The 13,388-nt window shown below is 44.5% G+C and overlaps 1 pseudogene; it reads left to right on the forward strand.

The window, feature by feature from the left end:
• The first annotated feature begins 7,615 nt into the window (after positions 1-7,615).
• On the forward strand, positions 7,616-12,718 carry LOC102442092 (annotated as a pseudogene).
• Positions 12,719-13,388: the final 670 nt, after the last annotated feature.

Here is a 13,388-nt window from a genome sequence, read left to right on the forward strand (position 1 = left end):
CTGGCTAGAGGCTCATCAATCTTGTTTATCCTTTCAAAGAACCAGCTCTTGCTTTCATTGATCTTTTGTATTGTTTTTTGGTCTCTATGTCATTTATTTCTGCTCTGATCTTTATTATCTCCTTTCTTCTGCTCACTCTGGGCTTTTTTTGATGTTCTCTTTCTAATTCTTTGAGTTGTAGAGTTAAATGATTTACTATCATTTATTCTTGTTTTTTGAGGTAGGCCTGTAGTGCTATAAACTTCCCTCTCAGGACTGCTTTCATTGTGTCCCCGTAGATTTTGGGTTGTTGTACTGTTATTGTCATTAGTTTCCAGGGTGTTTTTAATTTCTACTTTGATCTCACTGGTAACCCAATCATTATTTAGTAACATGCTATTCAGCTTCCAAGTGTTTGAGTTTTTTGGATTGTTTTTATTGTGGTTTATTTCTAATATTATGCCCTTGTGATCTGAGAAGATGCTTTGTATGATTTCAATCTTCTTGTATTTGGGGAGACTTTGCTTGTGACCTAATATGTGGTCTATTTTTTAAGATGTCCCATGTGCACTTGAGAAGAACGTATATTCCGTGGCTTTGGGGTGAAATGTTCTGAAGATGTCAATTAAGCCAATCTGATCTAGTAAGTCATTTAGGATTGCTGTTTCTTTGCTGATTTTTTGTCTAGAGCAGCCGTGGGCAAACTACGGCCCGCGGGCCGGATCCGGTCCGTTTGAAATGAATAAAACTAAAAAAAAAAAAAAGACCGTACCCTTTTATGTAATGATGTTTACTTTGAATTTATATTAGTTCACACAAACACTCCATCCATGCTTTTGTTCCGGCCCTCCGGTCCAGTTTAAGAACCCATTGTGGCCCTCGAGTCAAAAAGTTTGCCCACCCCTGGTCTAGAGGATTTATCCAGTGATGTCAGTGGTATGTTTAAGTCCCCTATGATGATTGTGTTGTTGTTGATCTCTCCCTTGTTACTTTCCAGGAGGTTTTTTATGTATTTGGGTGCTCCTGCATTGGGTGCCTATATGTTTATAAGGGTTATATCCTCTTGTTGTATTGATCCCTTTAATATTATGGAGTGGCCTTCCTTATCTCTTGTTATGGCCTTCACTTTGAGGTCTATTTTGTCCGATATAAGTATTGCTACCCAGCTTTTTTTTTCATTTCCATTTGCCTGAAAGATATTTTTCCATCCCTTCACTTTCAGTCTGTGTGAGTCCCTTTTTCTGAGGTGGGTCTCTTGTAGACAGCATATATATGGGTCATGTCTTTTTATCCATTCAGCCACTCGATGTCTTTTGATTGGAGCGTTTAGTCCATTTACATTTAAAGTTATTATTGAAAGGTGCATGCTTGGATTCATTTCTATTTTTGTGCCTGTGTTCTTTCTTACCTTTATATTTCTTCTTTTTACAGCATTCCTTTTAGCATTTCTTGCAGTGCTGGCTTGGTAGTGGTAAACTCCTTTAGCCTTTTTTTGCCTGCAAAGCTCCTGATTTCCCCTTCAATTTTGATTGATAGTCTTGCTGGATATAGTATTCTTGGATTCAGTCCTTTGCTTTGCAACACTTTGTATACCTCCTTCCATTCCCTTCTAGCTTGATGTGTTTCTGCTGAGAAATCATTTGATAATCTGATGGGGGATCCTTTGTAGGTAACTCTCTGTTTCTCTCTTGCAGCCTTTAAGATTCTCTCTTTGTCTTGTACATTTGCCATCGTTATTATGACGTGTCTTGGTGTGGGTCTTTTGGGGTTCATCTTGCTTGGGACTCTCTGTATTTGTGTAACTTTTTTCTTCCCCATATCTGGGAAGTTTTCTGTCATTATTTCTTCAAATAGATTTTCTAATCCTTGCTGCTCTTCTTGTTCTTCTTGCAGCCTTATTATGCATATGTTACTTCGTTTGATGTTGTCTCAAAGCTCCCTTAGGCTCTCCTCCTGCTTCTTAATTTTTTTCTCCAGTTGCTGTTCAGATTGAGCTTGTTTCTCTGCCTTATCTTCTAACTCACTAATTCGGTCCTCTGCTTCTTCTAGTCTGCTGTTGAAACTTTCCATGGTGTTTTTGATTGTAGCTATATCACTTTTCATTTCTTCCTGATTCTTGCATAGGTTGTTGATTTTCTCATCCATCCGGTGAATGAATTGTACAACCATTATTCTGAATTCTTTTTCTGTCATGTTGCATGCTTCAACTTCATTAATTTCCTTTCTTGGCGACTCCTCATTGTCTTTCCTCTGGGTGTTGTGTCGTCTCTTCATTCTGATCATCTCCCAATGGTTCAAACATCGAGTTGCGTGGGCCTGGGCCTTGTGCAGTGGGAGCCTCACACCACCCTAGTGTCACTGAAGAGCTCTGACACTAAGATGTGTTGTTGTTGTGGGTTGGTGGGAACCGGACTCGCTCAGAGTCAGTGTTGCCAGCGCTCAATGTGGCCTCGTGCGCGCCCTTAGAATTAGGGACCCTGTCTGCACCATGCTGAAACAGAGATCCCCCTGGAGCATGTTGAAAATCAGCACCCCCTAGCGTGCGCCAGGAGTCAGAGTTACCCAATAATCCAGTATCAGAGTCTCTGTTGCTTCGCTGGACCTCGCCTTGAGAATCAGGGTCCCTGTGTGCCCTTGCACCAGGAATTGGAGTCACTGGCTCTTAGTATGAATGCACAAGGAATCAGGGATCTCAGGTGCAGGTGATAAGAAACACAGTCAAGTCACTGGTGCTTGGTGCTGCCTCCTGCCCAGAGAATCGGGGTCCCTGAGCCCGTGCTACGCGGGACAAATTCCCGGTGTTCGCGTAATTGCTCCCAGCCCAGGGCTCCTGAAGCGGGCACTATGCGGGACCAGTTCCAAGGTGCTCGCGCACTTCCCCGCTAAAGTTCCTGTGGCAGCACTGAGGCCCGGGCAAGGGGTGGGTCTATCAGTTACTATGGCGCAGCCTGCGCACCTGCAAGGAGGGGGATGGGCTCTGTTACTCACGGATCTGCCCCGGGGATTTCTGAACTTTTGGTATCTGCAGGTCTGTAGCTGTTGTCACAGGTCTCTGTCCCCAGTGGCTGCAGGGTCCTGGTATGCGTCTGATATCAGACTGGGTGGTGCTGAGGCCAGGATCCTAGTCTCAAGCAGCTCTGTTTCCCAAGATGGCGTGGTCGCTGTGCCCGTGCTGGCTGCCCAGGAGTGTCCGCGCAGGGAGCAGGGCTCTGCCGCCTAGGACTGCCCGGTTTAGCAGCCCCTTAGAAGACCTGCAGAATCTAACTGTCCCTAGCTCATACACACACACACCACACACGTCCACACACTCCTCTATCACTTCCTTGCGCTCTCACACTCTCTCCCTCCCTACCTTCCTGCTGGTCGCCTTTTTTTTTTCTCCTGGGAATATATTTTTAAATGTACCATTAAAGTAAATACCTACCTTAGCTGGTTTGGCCAAGTGGATGCAGCGTTGGCCCCAGGACTGAAGGGTCCCCATTTGATTCCGGTCTAGGTCATGTACCTTGGTTTCAGGCTCGATCCACTGCCCTGGTTGGGGCCGTGTGGGTGGCGAACAATGTGTCCCTCTCACTTCGATGTTTTCCTCTCTGTCTTCCCCCTCCCTTCCACTCCCTTTAAAAATCAATGGAAAGCCCTAACTGGTTTGGCTCAGTGGATAGAGCGTCGGCCTGCGGACTAAAGGATCCCAGGTTCGATTCTGGTCAAGGGCATGTACCTTGGTTGCAGGCACATCCCCAGAAGGGAGTGTGCAGGAGGCAGCTGATCGATGTTTCTCTCTCATCGATGTTTCTACCTCTCTATCCCTCTTCCTTCCTCTCTGTAAAAAATCAATAAAATATATTTTTTTAAAAATCAATGGAAAAGTATTCAGGTGAGGACTAACCTCCCCACCCCCACAAAAGTAAATACCTAAAAATATATGTAGTAGTAACCAATACAACTACAGAATATTTTGAAAATAGCATTTTTATTTCTATTAAAGTCAAACATTGAGTATAGAAATTTGGAAAATACCAATAAGCAAAAACAAACAAAAAACCAAACCCCCAAACTGTTAATATTCCATTAGTTTACTAATCTAATTTGCCTTTCTCTTAATCTATAGTGGATTCTATTTAGAATGGTCACATAAAGTGCCAGCTCTGCTATGAGTGCTTGGCCCTCTTCATTTCAATCGAAATTTTGAACCTGTTCCATGCATGGGTGGGCTTGGTCTTACTTTAAGATTAAACTCTTATTCACCCTGTTTATTAACCACAGTAGATTTTGACTTCCCTTGGATCTATTTAGGGAAAGGCATGAATAAACTAGTTTTTAAAGTTAGTTTTAGTCATCTGAGTAAAACAAAATAAGAAATACTATAAAAATGGAATATACAGAAACATTATAAAGGAATAAAAGTCAATCATACTCCCATGATCTGTATTTTGGTCAATCTCTTTCAAGTCTATGATTTTTCTCTGCCTATTTATTTTTTACATACAGTGTGCACAATTTTTGTATTTAACTTTCTTTAAGAGAAATGTTTTACCATTCTAAGTCAATTTTTAATAACTTAATATGTTGCTGAAATAATGTGCTGCAGCTAATGCCGGTGTCTGTCTTTCCCAGCTCCACCACCTGAGTTCTGCAGGCCAGGTTCTTCCTAGATACTGACCATCCTGACCTGGATACTTTATAGCAGGGGTCCTCAAACTTTTTAAACAGGGGGCCAGTTCACTGTCCCTCAGACCATTGGAGGGCCGGACTATAGTTTAAAAAAAAACTATGAACAAATTCCTATGCACACTGCACATATCTTATTTTGAAGTAAAATACAAAACGGGAACAAATACAATATTTATTTTGCATGTAGCCCGCGGGCCGTAGTTTGAGGACCCCTGCTTTATAGTATTCACTGTCGTCATTGCTCTCATTTCTTGAACCTGCCTTATATCGCTGTCCTTCGTATTGGCAGCTTATCCGGACAGGCTGTGCACTCAGGGGGATCCCTCAGCCCGGCCTGCACCCTCTCACAGTCTGGGAGCCCTCGGGGGGTGTCCCACTGCCGGACATCCCTCTCGCAGTCTGGGACCCCTCACTCCTTACCGCCCACCTGCTCACTGCTCATTAGTGCTGCACGGAGGCAGGAAAGCTCCCGCCACTGCCGCTGCACTCCCCAGCCGTGAGCCCGGCTTCTGGCTGAGCGGCACTCCCCCGTGGGAGTGCACTGACCACCAGGGGGAAGCTCCTGCATTGAGCGTCTGCCCCCTGGTGGTCAGTGCGCATCATAGTGACCGGTTGTTCCACCGTTTGGTCCATTTGTATATTCGTTTTCTTATTATATAGGATAGCTGAGTTCATTTTCTCAGCCCCAGTGCTGACTAATCTCCACATTTCCTCTATTCTTTTAGCCTGTTTTGCAAAGGACCGAGCATGCATCTAACTTAGCCTGCCTAATTTTATCAGTAAAAGGCTTTACACAATTAGCTGACTCTAGTTCCGTGTTTTCTTTCCTTTGAGCAAAAGCTTATTGGGAACAGAGACGAGAAGCAGGACCACAGGGGAGGTTTTCTTCTCTCTTTGATTAGTTGTGTGTGTTTCCTGGTGCACATGGGAAAAGTATTCTCATTTAGATAAGTTTCTTCTCTTCCATCTGATGCAAATGATTAGATATTTCTAACAGGCATTGTGGATTTGTAAATTGTGAATGCTCTTAATGGTCTAAATTGTGATGAAGAGATCGTAGAATAATTATGCTTTTAGCTTGTTTTGTAATTGATTATTAGTTAGATCAGTGGTAGACCTTATCTTTTTTTATTGATTTCAGAGAGGAAGGGAGAGGGAGAGAGAGATAGGAACATCAATGATGAGAGAGAATCATTGATCAGCTTCCTTCTGCACGCCCACACTGGGGATCGAACCTGCAACCCAGGCATGTGCCCTGACCTGGAATTGAACCGTGACCTCCTGGTTCATAGGTCTGTGTTCAACTACTGAGCAACAGGGGATGGGCAGTGATAGACCTTCTTGATAGACACGTCAAACTAAAATTTTTCACATTGTGAAGATGGAAACAAAATTGAAATATTTTCCTTTATATTAAATTTTAGACTTTTAAATTTTATACTTTAAAAAAACTAATTTTTCTAGGTGATTATTACAACACAGTAAGGAAGTAACATCTTTTTTGTCACATAAATGGTAGAGTTTATTGTTTTCAGCAGAGTGAATCCTGTTTTTTGGGCATTTGGGGAAGAGATCTTAACATACATTAATCACTAATTTTGTGCCAGACATTGAGCCCAAGTCAGCCCATTACTCTGTCTACCCTTCATTCCTAAGCCTGTCCCTCAGGGCATGCTGAACACCTCTGATTCTTTTCCACACAACAATCCTTTAAATATTTGGATTCATTGCTCCCTTGGTGTATGCTTTCATTCTTTCTACCAGACAGTTGCCTTTTAAAGGTCAGGGACTATTTTATTTGTCCTTGTATTCTCCCATACCTCTCATAGTTCTTGGTACCTAGTAGGGGCTCACATATTTATTATATTGAACTAGAGGCCCAATGCACGAAGATTCGTGCAAGAATAGGCCTTCCTTTCCCTGGCTGCCAGCACTGCCTTCGCTCCAACCTGGAGCTGCCTTCCACCTTCGCGTGCTGCCCAGAGGCCTGGAGCAGCTGGGACAGGGTGGAACGCCTGCGTTGTTGCCATGGTGATGACACAAGCATCCCAACCAGGCCGCTGCCATCTTTGTCATGTCAATTTGCATATTCCCTCCTTATTGTCTGTGGGTGCCGCCATCTTTGTCGTGAAGTGACGGTCAATTTGCATATTTTGTCTTTATTAGATAGGATTGGGCTGTTGTTCATGTGAGTCCCTACCTCTCCTGGCCTCTTCCCCTGTAAACACACTCCAGTGTGCCTGTCCCACTTAAGCTATGTTCCTGGTATATTCTGTCCTCCTACGCTGAAAAAATATACCTGCACAAGAACACAATTTTACATTCTTTAAAGTTGGAAAGATATTAAAGCTTACCTACTTTTATTATCGTTGAACATGTCAAAGTTTTCTGTTACCAGACATAACTGAAAACTGCATTATTTATTTTTGTTGCTCAAAGTGTTTCATCTTTTGCCACGGGGGCTCTTTCAGTTGCCTTCTGTATCCCTTTGACATACTCCCAGCAGTTTGTGTTTTGAGTACCTCCCTACTTTCTGGCACTACAGGATAGATGCTCCAAGCTCATCTTACATATTCTGTTCCAGCCCTAAAACCAGCCATTTCAGCATTCTCTGGATCCTTTTGTTGGGGAATGATATTAGAAACCAGGATTTTCTCTGATGTGCTCATCATTACCAGAGTGTCATTGCTTTTAGACCCTGCCAGTGACCAGAGCTAGGAAATAAATGTATGCATATTAACCTCTGTATATATACATATCTGTATTATTTCTCCTTTTACTCATCAGTTTCTATATTAAGCTAAACAAGAATTCCCACTGATGACTTAGACCCTAATTCAGAACTACCGTGGTTCATTCTAGACTTTCCCCCTTACGTATCTGTCATCCTTCATTCCAGCAGTGAGAAACCTGGCCCCTACCATTCACTATCTTTTTACTTATTTTTTCAGTCCCAGTGTATACGATGGCAGCATCAGAACTTCTAACCAGTACCTCCATGGGAAGCAGCATTACCATACGTGGTGTTCATGTACAGTTCCTTTTGTCTTACAGTTTCTAGTCATTTCCAAAGTTACTTAGATCCTTTCCTCTCTATTCCCTCCAGTGAGGTTATGTCATACATTTGTAATACAATTAAATTCTTTTTTCATAGTGTCCATTCCTTGTTGTGATTCCCCCCATCCACCTAGTTGTGTTTTTTTTAATTTGCATTTTAAAATATTACATAAGGTTCATTCTTTGTGCTATAAAGTTCCATGGGATTTGAGAAATGAATAACATCATTTATCCATCACTGTAGTACTAGACAAAATAGTTTAATGGCTCTAAAAATTGTCTAATATGTTAAAAACATAACTGCTTTATCCACCATGAGAAATATATGCTATAATTTTTTCAGGCATTTCTTACTCAAAAATATTCAAATTAATACCATTTTCTTTTCTACAAGAAAAAGAAAACTACAGCTACCACACTTTTACACGCACTTATAACCTTTTTATTTTTTCTTAAAAATACAATATATAGATATCTAGTATCTATAATTTACTAATATTTAAACAGAAAAAGGAGTCGTAGGCTTCTTGGGAATGTCAAATCATTTTCTCTCTATCCTATAATCTATGCTTCCTATCAGCCTTTGCTCTTGCTTTCACTTTCATCCCCACTCCTCATTCTCTCCCTCTCTCATTTTGCCCATTTTTAAAAATTGGGTTTTGTGTGCTTCTTTAACTGTTCAGACTTAAAATTTCTTTGTATGTGCTAGATATATTTTATCATCTATGTGATTTACAGATATTTTCTCATAGTCTATGTTTTCATTCTCTTAATAGTGCTTCACATAGCAAAAGTTTTTCATTTTAATTAAGTCCAACTTAAAATTTTTTCTTTTATGAATTTTGCTTTTGGTATTGTACTTAAAAAATCACCACCATTGGGTCTCTGGTGGCGGCCTTGGCCTGAGGGAGTGCCCAGCTGCCACACGGGGCTTGTCTTGCCTGCAGCGGGGTCCATGGTCTGAGCGGCCATGTCCGGCCTGGTGCGGACCTCAGCCACTGTCTGCTGCCTGCCAAGGTTGGCAGAGGCGCAGCCTGGACATAGCCCACCTTGCATCCCCTTGTCAGGATCCTGCTGCTGGGAACTGGCAGGAGCTGCAAGTCCAGCTCAAAGAATAAGGCACCATCTTTGAGCCCATCAAGGGCTCAAAGGTCCTTGTGGATGCGGGGGGACATTCCATGGCAGCATTCGAGAACAAAACGCTTGGCATGTTCCTCATGGCCTTCGAGAACAAAGCCGGGCTGTCCATAGAGGCGGCTGCCTTCCGCCTGTACGTGTCTACCCTGAGCACCCTTGGGGGCACTTGGACATCAGGGAGGCCTTCAGTCGCAGGAGGCCTGTGTGAATCAGTGAAGTACTTCCTGGACAATTTGGACCAGATCTGCCAGCTGAACTACTTTCCTAGTAAGCAAGAAGACATCCTGCTGGTGAGGAAAGCCACCAAGGGCATTGTGGAACATGACTTTGTTATTAAGAAAATCCCTTTTGAGGGAGAAACCAAGATGGCGGCATAGGTAAACACCGGAAATTGCTGCCTCCGACAACAACTTCAAAAATACAACTAAAAGACAGAACGGTCATCATCCAGAACCACAGGAAGGCTGGCTGAGTGGAAATTCTACAACTAGAAGGAAAGAGAAGAGCACACAGACTCAGAGGAGCTATGAAAGTAAAGTGCAGAGGTACGGAGGCTCTGGCGCGCGCGGAAAGGGGCTGGCACCTGAGGACGCGGCTGTCTTTTTGAATCGGGAGGGAGTCACAAGCTCCCGACTGCTCTGAACTCCGGTTCCGGGAAATCTCTGGGGTCCCCGGGCTCATACGGGGAGAAACTGGACGGTCTGGCAGCAGGCAGAACTCGGAACTTGAGGGCGGCTTTCCCTCAGAGGTGCTGTCAGCAATTACCGGGACACTGAGACGCGCGGCCCCTTAGGGCAGGGCTGAGAATAAGCCGTAGCTGCTTGCTCCGCCCTGTTGATTCCGAGACCCCGCCCCATCCAGGCTGCTGCAAAGGCTTTTGCATATGAATGCCTGGGTCCTTTGCAACCTGAAAATTACCTAACAAATTGCAGCTGGGCCAGACAGACCCAGAACTTCCAAGAGAAGGCCCAAGGCCCCACAGCAGCTTGCATTGCTTCACAGCTGGGCCTCATCTGGGCACCCCCAAGCCCCCCAAAAAGGAAGGGGAATCTGCATATCTCTTCGTAGCTCCTGCTGGGTAACCTCAGGAAGAGGCTTAATTAGCACCTCCTTAGATCCAAGAGCCAGTGTACCCAGTGGTCAGAGTGGGACCATCCAGATTACAACTCCTCAGATTCATAAGGAACACACTCAGGGGGCAGACTCAGTGAGCACCAAAGCCCCACTGAAGCAAGTCTTGCCCCAGAAGGGTGTCTTCAGCACAGAAGTTCTCCCACTGCAGACACAGCTGATTCTCACTGCCAATTGGCCTGGAGGTCAATTCCTCCCAGTGACACCTAAAACAATCAAGGCATAACTACAACAAGACTGTGCACAAAGCCCACAAGGGGGTGCACCAAGAGTGTCCACCTCAGGTAACTGGGGAGGCTGAGCCACTGGGCCCTGTAGGACACCTAGCACACAAAACCACTCTACCAACACAGGGAAGCAGACAAAATGCGAAGACAAAGAAACAGGTCACAAATGACAGAAATGGAGGAAAGCAAACTACTGGATATAGAGTTCAAAACCACGTTTCTAAGATTTTTCAAGATTTTTATGGAAACCGCCGATAAATGTAGTGAGATCCTCAAGAAATCTAGTGAGACCCTCGATGGTGTGATAAAGGACCAACTAGAAATTAAGCATACACTGACTGAAATAAAGAATATTATACAGACTCCCAACAGCAGACCAGAGGATCGCAAGAATCAAGTCAAAGATTTGAAATACGAAGAAGCAAAAAACACCCAACCGGAAAAACAAAAAGAAAAAAGAATCCAAAAACACGAAGATAGTGTAAGGAGCCTCTGGGACAACTTCAAGCATACCAACATCAGAATTATAGGGGTACCAGAAGAAGAGAGAGGGCAAGATATTGAAAACCTATTTGAAGAAATAATGACAGAAAACTTCCCCTACCTGGTGAAAGAAATAGACTTCCAAGTCCAGGAAGCGCAGAGAACCCCAAACAAAAGGAGTCCAAAGAGGACCACACCAAGACACATCATAATTAAAATGCCAAGAGCAAAAGACAAAGAGAGAATCTTAAAAGCAGCAAGAGAAAAAAAGTCAGTTACCTACAAGGGAGTACCCATATGACTGTCAGCTGATTTCTCAACAGAAACCATGCAGGCCAGAAGAGAGTGGCAAGAAATATTCAAAGTGATGAATAACAAGAACCTACAACCAAGATTACTTTATCCAGCAAAGCTATCATTCAGAATTGAAGGTCAGATAAAGAGCTTCACAGATAAGAAAAAGCTAAAGGAGTTCATCACCACCAAACCAGCATTATATGAAATGCTGAAAGGTATTCTTTAAGAAGAGGAAGAAGAAGAAGGAACTCTTACCATTTGCCACAGCATGGATGGAACTAGAGAGCATTATGCAAAGTGAAATAAGCCAGTCAGAGAAGGATAAATACCACATGATCTCACTCATTTGTGGAATATAATAAACATCATAAACTGATGAACAAGGACTGATCCAGAGACGGAGAGGCATTGATTGGACTGTCGGGCCTTGGAGGGAAGGTAGGGGAGGGTGGGGGTAAGGGGGAAAGATCAACCAAAGGACTTACATGCAAGCATATAGGTCTAACCAATGGACACGGACAACGGGGGGGTGAGGGCATGAGCGGGGGGGGGGGGGGTAGGGGGTAACGTGGGTATAAGGACACATATGTAATATCTTAATAAAAAAATATATTAAAAAAAAAAAAGAAAATCCCTTTTGCCCTAGCCTGTTTGGCTTGGTGGATAGAGCATGGGCCTGCGGACTGAAGGGTTAGATTCTGGTCAGGGCACATGCCCGGGTTGTGGGCTCAATCCCCAGTGGGGGCATGCAGGAAGCAGCCGATCAATGATTCTCTCTCATCATCGATCTCTCTCTCTCTCTCTCTCTCCTTCTCCCTTCCTCTCTGAAATCAATAAAAATATATTTTAAAAAAGAAGAAGAAAATTTATTTTAAGCCCAGCCAGCCTGGCTCAGTGATTGAGTGTCCACCTATGAACCAGGAGGTCAGGGCACATGCCTGGGTTGCGGGTTCATCCCCAATCGGAGGTGTGCAGGAGGCAACCAATCAATGATTCTCTCTCAGCATTTATGTTTCTCTTCCTCTCCTTTCCTCTCTGAAATTAATAAAAATATATTTTAAAAAAGAAAATCCCACCCTGGCCGGTTTGGCTCAGTGGATAGAGCATCGGCCTACAGACTGAAAGGTCCCAGGTTTGATTCTGGTCAAGGGCATGTACCTTGGTTGCGGGCACATCCCCAGTGGGAGGTGTGCAGGAGGCAGCTGATCGATGTTTCTCTCTCCTCGATGTTTCTAACTCTCTATCCCTCTCCTTCCCTCTCTGTAAAAAATCAATAAAATAGTTTTTTTTTAAAGAAAATCCCTTTTAAGATGGTGGATGTGGACAGCCAACGGTCCCAACACCAGAAGTGGTTCCAGTGCTTTGATGGGATCACTTCAATCCTGTTTATGGTGTCCTTGAGTGAGTGTAACCAAGGGCTCATGGAGGACTGGCCAACTAACTGGCTGGTAGAGTTCGAGAGCATCTTCGAGACCATTATCAACAACAAGCTCTTCTTCAACATTCCATCATCGCGTTCCTCAATAAGACAGACCTGCTGGTGGAGAAGATGAGGAGTGACCCCCACCAGTTGGAGGACCTGGAGCGCTACCTGGTGCAGTGCTTCTGCCGCTGGCAGGAACCACAGAATGCCCGCTGTTCCACTACTGCCATCGATGGGGAGAGTCTGCTTCATGTTCCACGCGGTCACAAACACGATCTTGAAGGAGATCCTCAAGGACATCATGCTGCAGTGAGAACCAACTCCACGCCGCCCACCTTGTCCTGGGCGGCTTTCCATGTGCATGGCCAGCATCTGAATGGGTGGCGGGAGCATGGCGGAGCCCAGGCTGAGGACTTGGGGGGCTTTGATGAGCTACTGAATCCTGGGGATGGTACACTACTGAGACTAGATTACTCTGGTGTGAATCTGTACTAGCGAGTAGCCATTGCAGCTCTGACACAGTGTCACCGCTGAGTGTCATGCACGCTCTCTCTAATGCAAAACACAGATCAGCTGGCCTTGCAGACAGCTTTCCCTCCAATTTCTGAGAGACACTAACCCCAAAGCTATGCCTAATGGTAGTTTGTAGGAGACAGAGTGTGTGCTGATGCTGCTAAATGCAGTCCCTGCACCTGCCCCTCAGGTTACCCTTGGTGGTTGAGGATGGGGGAGTGTCTCAGTGCCACCGACCAAAATGAATGAGCTGCTTTTAAAACTCCTGTGCCAATTTCCTGAGAGCCCCCAGTGCATGCTGTTAGATGAAGCCCAGGCCCCTAGCCTCGGAGGATGGGGTCCTGGGTGTGGTCGTCCCTTAATGCCTCCAATGTGCTCTGTCCTTCCTGCCTGTCACCTTGCCCTGATTGTGTGGACAGGGCATGTCCCTCTCCCACCGCACAGCGCACATTGGCACTTAGTACTCCGTA

Source organism: Myotis lucifugus, unplaced genomic scaffold (assembly GCF_000147115.1).
Source record: "Myotis lucifugus unplaced genomic scaffold, Myoluc2.0 scaffold_371, whole genome shotgun sequence".
Lineage (NCBI taxonomy): Eukaryota > Metazoa > Chordata > Mammalia > Chiroptera > Vespertilionidae > Myotis > Myotis lucifugus.